Below are 6,893 nucleotides of genomic sequence, written 5' to 3'. Positions count from 1 at the left end.
AGCTGGCCTAGGAGAGTCCAGCTCTCGCCCACGCTTGACTTGGGATTCGCTTGTCGAAATCCATGAGGATGGTCAGCGACAAGAGCAGAGTGGCGCAGCGGAAGCGTGCTGGGCCCATAACCCAGAGGTCGATGGATCGAAACCATCCTCTGCTACGTTGCCTTTTCCTATGCCAATCGATATTTGCTTGCGGGCCCAAAGGCCTTTCTTTCGCACACAAAGAGAAGTTGAACCTGATTCAGGTGATTCAACGAGTCCAAAGCTCTCAGCGTAAGCATGGCACTGGCACCTTTCCCCCTAATGGAATATTGTCTCTTGGCCATGGAAGCCTGGTCGTGCTTTGTTTACTAGATTGCTTTTGTCCAATACTGCCTACGTGACTTTGGCTGAAGCCACAGATGCCACCACAAAAACGTGGCAATGCCTTGGCACATGTTATGAGGAGCACTCCGGCTTCCCATGTTGCTCACGGCGCTCGGTTCCAAGCTTCAACATCAAACACAAAAGCAAGGTGCCTCCCGTGAAACCAGGAAAGCTGCGTTTGGAGAATGCGGGCATGGATCCCGCTACCTCTCGCATGCAAAGCGAGCGCTCTGCCACTTGAGCTAATCCCCCTTTGCTCGAGTGTGTTGCTTGCGCTATGGCTGATCCCTGTCCTCTCCTGGGCTATGTGTAAAATATAGTCAGTTTTGCGAAATCCACAACCTGCTCTGGCCGCTAGACACCAGGAGAGCCACCCGCTTTCCTAGCGTAGAAGGTTTGCACCCCCCTTTTTTTTCCCTCCTACGACCTTTGACAACTGAGCCCCTTCAGAGGTATGGCCCCATGGGTTTCAATGATGTAATTGGGAGAAGGCTGGTTTCAAAAAGCACTCACACCGCCTAGTACATTCTCGACAAGAAACACCTTGTGCCTTGATGCACTCCACGGGGCTGGAAATTGGGGGAGAGCGCTGCAAACACAAAGAGCCCATAATTGCATTGGCCGGGAATCGAACCCGGGCCTCCCGCGTGGCAGGCGAGAATTCTACCACTGAACCACCAATGCTCCACGCCGGGCCACTTGCCACCACCCTCGCTCAGCTGGTCTAGGAGAGTCCAGCTCTCGCCCACGCTTGACTTGGGATTCGCTGGTCGAAAATCAATGGAAACGCCTAGTCGTCTACATTGTGACTTTGCCACATGGACCCACTCCCCGTGGGAATCGCTGGCAAACTACATCCACATGTGGTTGTTGAGGTTGGTCAGCGACAAGAGCAGAGTGGCGCAGCGGAAGCGTGCTGGGCCCATAACCCAGAGGTCGATGGATCGAAACCATCCTCTGCTATGTTGCCCTTTCCTATGCCAATCGATATTTGCTTGCGTGCGGGCCCAAAGGCCTTTCTTTCGCACACAAAGAGAAGTTGAACCTGATTCAGGTGATTCAACGAGTCCAAAGCTCTCAGCGTAAGCATGGCACTGGCACCTTTTGCGCTAATGAAATATTGTCTCTTGGCCATGGAGGCCTGCTCGTGCTTTGTTTACTAGATTGCTTTTGTCCAATACTGCCTACGTGACTTTGGCTGAAGCCACAGTTGCCACCACAAAAACGTGGCAACGCCTTGGCACGCGTTATGAGGAGGACTCCGGCTTCCCATGTTGCTCACGGCGCTCGGTTCCAAGCTTCAACATCAAACACAAAAGCAAGGTGTCTCCTGGCAAATCAGGAAAGCTGCATTTGGAGAATGCGGGCATCGATCCCGCTACCTCTCGCATGCGAAGCGAGCACTCTACCATTTGAGCTAATCCCCCTTTGCTTGAGGTTGTTGCTTGTGCTATGGCTGATCCCTGTCCTCTCCTGGGCTATGTGTAAACTATAGGCAGTTTTGCTAAATCCACAACTTGCTCTGGCCGCTAGACACCAGGAGAGCCACTCCCCCAAGACCTTGGACAACTGAGCCCCTTCTGAAGTATGGCCCCATGGGTTTCAATGATGTCATTGGGAGAAGGTGGTTTCAAAAAGCACTCACACCGCCTAATACATTCTCGACAAGAAACACCTTGTGCCTTGAGGCATTCCATGGGGCTGGAAATTGGGGGAGAGAGCTACAAACACCAAGAGCCCATAATTGCATTGGCCGGGAATCGAACCCGGGCCTCCCGCGTGGCAGGCGAGAATTCTACCACTGAACCACCAATGCTCCACGCCGGGCCAGGCGCCACCACCCTCGCTCAGCTGGCCTAGGAGAGTCCAGCTCTCGCCCACGCTTGACTTGGGATTCGCTTGTCGAAATCCATGAGGATGGCCAGCGACAAGAGCAGAGTGGCGCAGCGGAAGCGTGCTGGGCCCATAACCCAGAGGTCGATGGATCAAAACCATCCTCTGCTACGTTGCCTTTTCCTATGCCAATCGATATTTGCTTGCGGGCCCAAAGGCCTTTCTTTCGCACACAAAGAGAAGTTGAACCTGATTCAGGTGATTCAACGAGTCCAAAGCTCTCAGCGTAAGCATGGCACTGGCACCTTTCCCCCTAATGGAATATTGTCTCTTGGCCATGGAAGCCTGGTCGTGCTTTCTTTAATTGATTGCTTTTGTCCAATACTGCCTACGTGACTTTGGCTGAAGCCACAGATGCCACCACAAAAACGTGGCAATGCCTTGGCACATGTTATGAGGAGCACTCCGGCTTCCCATGTTGCTCACGGCGCTCGGTTCCAAGCTTCAACATCAAACACAAAAGCAAGGTGCCTCCCGTGAAACCAGGAAAGCTGCGTTTGGAGAATGCGGGCATCGATCCCGCTACCTCTCGCATGCAAAGCGAGCGCTCTGCCACTTGAGCTAATCCCCCTTTGCTCGAGTGTGTTGCTTGCGCTATGGCTGATCCCTGTCCTCTCCTGGGCTATGTGTAAAATATAGTCAGTTTTGCGAAATCCACAACCTGCTCTGGCCGCTAGACACCAGGAGAGCCACCCGCTTTCCTAGCGTAGAAGGTTTGCACCCCCCTTTTTTTTCCCTCCTACGACCTTTGACAACTGAGCCCCTTCAGAGGTATGGCCCCATGGGTTTCAATGATGTAATTGGGAGAAGGCTGGTTTCAAAAAGCACTCACACCGCCTAGTACATTCTCGACAAGAAACACCTTGTGCCTTGATGCACTCCACGGGGCTGGAAATTGGGGGAGAGCGCTGCAAACACAAAGAGCCCATAATTGCATTGGCCGGGAATCGAACCCGGGCCTCCCGCGTGGCAGGCGAGAATTCTACCACTGAACCACCAATGCTCCACGCCGGGCCCCTTGCCACCACCCTCGCTCAGCTGGTCTAGGAGAGTCCAGCTCTCGCCCACGCTTGACTTGGGATTCGCTGGTCGAAAATCAATGGAAACGCCTAGTCGTCTACATTGTGACTTTGCCACATGGACCCACTCCCCGTGGGAATCGCTGGCAAACTACATCCACATGTGGTTGTTGAGGTTGGTCAGCGACAAGAGCAGAGTGGCGCAGCGGAAGCGTGCTGGGCCCATAACCCAGAGGTCGATGGATCGAAACCATCCTCTGCTACGTTGCCTTTTTCTATGCCAATCGATATTTGCTTGCGTGCGGGCCCAAAGGCCTTTCTTTCGCACACAAAGAGAAGTTGAACCTGATTCAGGTGATTCAACGAGTCCAAAGCTCTCAGCGTAAGCATGGCACTGGCACCTTTTGCGCTAATGAAATATTGTCTCTTGGCCATGGAGGCCTGCTCGTGCTTTGTTTACTAGATTGCTTTTGTCCAACACTGCCTACGTGACTTTGGCTGAAGCCACAGTTGCCACCACAAAAACGTGGCAACGCCTTGGCACGCGTTATGAGGAGGACTCCGGCTTCCCATGTTGCTCACGGCGCTCGGTTCCAAGCTTCAACATCAAACACAAAAGCAAGGTGTCTCCTGGCAAATCAGGAAAGCTGCATTTGGAGAATGCGGGCATCGATCCCGCTACCTCTCGCATGCTAAGCGAGCGCTCTACCATTTGAGCTAATCCCCCTTTGCTTGAGGTTGTTGCTTGTGCTATGGCTGATCCCTGTCCTCTCCTGGGCTATGTGTAAACTATAGGCAGTTTTGCTAAATCCACAACTTGCTCTGGCCGCTAGACACCAGGAGAGCCACTCCCCCAAGACCTTGGACAACTGAGCCCCTTCTGAAGTATGGCCCCATGGGTTTCAATGATGTCATTGGGAGAAGGTGGTTTCAAAAAGCACTCACACCGCCTAATACATTCTCGACAAGAAACACCTTGTGCCTTGAGGCATTCCATGGGGATTAGGTTTAGAAGGTTAGAAGGTTTGCACCCCCCTTTTTTTTCCCTCCTACGACCTTTGACAACTGAGCCCCTTCAGAGGTATGGCCCCATGGGTTTCAATGATGTAATTGGGAGAAGGCTGGTTTCAAAAAGCACTCACACCGCCTAGTACATTCTCGACAAGAAACACCTTGTGCCTTGATGCACTCCACGGGGCTGGAAATTGGGGGAGAGCGCTGCAAACACAAAGAGCCCATAATTGCATTGGCCGGGAATCGAACCCGGGCCTCCCGCGTGGCAGGCGAGAATTCTACCACTGAACCACCAATGCTCCACGCCGGGCCACTTGCCACCACCCTCGCTCAGCTGGTCTAGGAGAGTCCAGCTCTCGCCCACGCTTGACTTGGGATTCGCTGGTCGAAAATCAATGGAAACGCCTAGTCGTCTACATTGTGACTTTGCCACATGGACCCACTCCCCGTGGGAATCGCTGGCAAACTACATCCACATGTGGTTGTTGAGGTTGGTCAGCGACAAGAGCAGAGTGGCGCAGCGGAAGCGTGCTGGGCCCATAACCCAGAGGTCGATGGATCGAAACCATCCTCTGCTACGTTGCCCTTTCCTATGCCAATCGATATTTGCTTGCGTGCGGGCCCAAAGGCCTTTCTTTCGCACACAAAGAGAAGTTGAACCTGATTCAGGTGATTCAACGAGTCCAAAGCTCTCAGCGTAAGCATGGCACTGGCACCTTTTGCGCTAATGAAATATTGTCTCTTGGCCATGGAGGCCTGCTCGTGCTTTGTTTACTAGATTGCTTTTGTCCAACACTGCCTACGTGACTTTGGCTGAAGCCACAGTTGCCACCACAAAAACGTGGCAACGCCTTGGCACGCGTTATGAGGAGGACTCCGGCTTCCCATGTTGCTCACGGCGCTCGGTTCCAAGCTTCAACATCAAACACAAAAGCAAGGTGTCTCCTGGCAAATCAGGAAAGCTGCATTTGGAGAATGCGGGCTTCGATCCCGCTACCTCTCGCATGCTAAGCGAGCGCTCTACCATTTGAGCTAATCCCCCTTTGCTTGAGGTTGTTGCTTGTGCTATGGCTGATCCCTGTCCTCTCCTGGGCTATGTGTAAACTATAGGCAGTTTTGCTAAATCCACAACTTGCTCTGGCCGCTAGACACCAGGAGAGCCACTCCCCCAAGACCTTGGACAACTGAGCCCCTTCTGAAGTATGGCCCCATGGGTTTCAATGATGTCATTGGGAGAAGGTGGTTTCAAAAAGCACTCACACCGCCTAATACATTCTCGACAAGAAACACCTTGTGCCTTGAGGCATTCCATGGGGCTGGAAATTGGGGGAGAGAGCTACAAACACCAAGAGCCCATAATTGCATTGGCCGGGAATCGAACCCGGGCCTCCCGCGTGGCAGGCGAGAATTCTACCACTGAACCACCAATGCTCCACGCCGGGCCAGGCGCCACCACCCTCGCTCAGCTGGCCTAGGAGAGTCCAGCTCTCGCCCACGCTTGACTTGGGATTCGCTTGTCGAAATCCATGAGGATGGCCAGCGACAAGAGCAGAGTGGCGCAGCGGAAGCGTGCTGGGCCCATAACCCAGAGGTCGATGGATCGAAACCATCCTCTGCTACGTTGCCTTTTCCTATGCCAATCGATATTTGCTTGCGGGCCCAAAGGCCTTTCTTTCGCACACAAAGAGAAGTTGAACCTGATTCAGGTGATTCAACGAGTCCAAAGCTCTCAGCGTAAGCATGGCACTGGCACCTTTCCCCCTAATGGAATATTGTCTCTTGGCCATGGAAGCCTGGTCGTGCTTTCTTTAATTGATTGCTTTTGTCCAATACTGCCTACGTGACTTTGGCTGAAGCCACAGATGCCACCACAAAAACGTGGCAATGCCTTGGCACATGTTATGAGGAGCACTCCGGCTTCCCATGTTGCTCACGGCGCTCGGTTCCAAGCTTCAACATCAAACACAAAAGCAAGGTGCCTCCCGTGAAACCAGGAAAGCTGCGTTTGGAGAATGCGGGCATCGATCCCGCTACCTCTCGCATGCAAAGCGAGCGCTCTGCCACTTGAGCTAATCCCCCTTTGCTCGAGTGTGTTGCTTGCGCTATGGCTGATCCCTGTCCTCTCCTGGGCTATGTGTAAAATATAGTCAGTTTTGCGAAATCCACAACCTGCTCTGGCCGCTAGACACCAGGAGAGCCACCCGCTTTCCTAGCGTAGAAGGTTTGCACCCCCCTTTTTTTTCCCTCCTACGACCTTTGACAACTGAGCCCCTTCAGAGGTATGGCCCCATGGGTTTCAATGATGTAATTGGGAGAAGGCTGGTTTCAAAAAGCACTCACACCGCCTAGTACATTCTCGACAAGAAACACCTTGTGCCTTGATGCACTCCACGGGGCTGGAAATTGGGGGAGAGCGCTGCAAACACAAAGAGCCCATAATTGCATTGGCCGGGAATCGAACCCGGGCCTCCCGCGTGGCAGGCGAGAATTCTACCACTGAACCACCAATGCTCCACGCCGGGCCACTTGCCACCACCCTCGCTCAGCTGGTCTAGGAGAGTCCAGCTCTCGCCCACGCTTGACTTGGGATTCGCTGGTCGAAAA

General features: G+C 53.2%; 1 non-coding gene across 1 annotated transcript; it reads right to left on the bottom strand.

Moving 5' to 3' along the window:
- Nucleotides 1-1,717: 1,717 nt before the first annotated feature.
- Nucleotides 1,718-1,790, bottom strand: TRNAA-CGC (transfer RNA alanine (anticodon CGC)). Its single transcript has one exon. It is a non-coding gene; the product is annotated as a tRNA-Ala (tRNA).
- Between the last annotated feature and the right edge of the window lie 5,103 nt (nucleotides 1,791-6,893).

Source organism: Lithobates pipiens, unplaced genomic scaffold, assembly GCF_037356315.1.
Source record: "Lithobates pipiens isolate NorthernLeopardFrog02 unplaced genomic scaffold, aLitPip1_a1.2 Scaffold_18, whole genome shotgun sequence".
Classification (NCBI taxonomy): Eukaryota; Metazoa; Chordata; class Amphibia; order Anura; family Ranidae; genus Lithobates; species Lithobates pipiens.
Note: the sequence above shows the minus strand (reverse complement) of the source record. Positions and strands in the feature narration are given on the sequence as shown.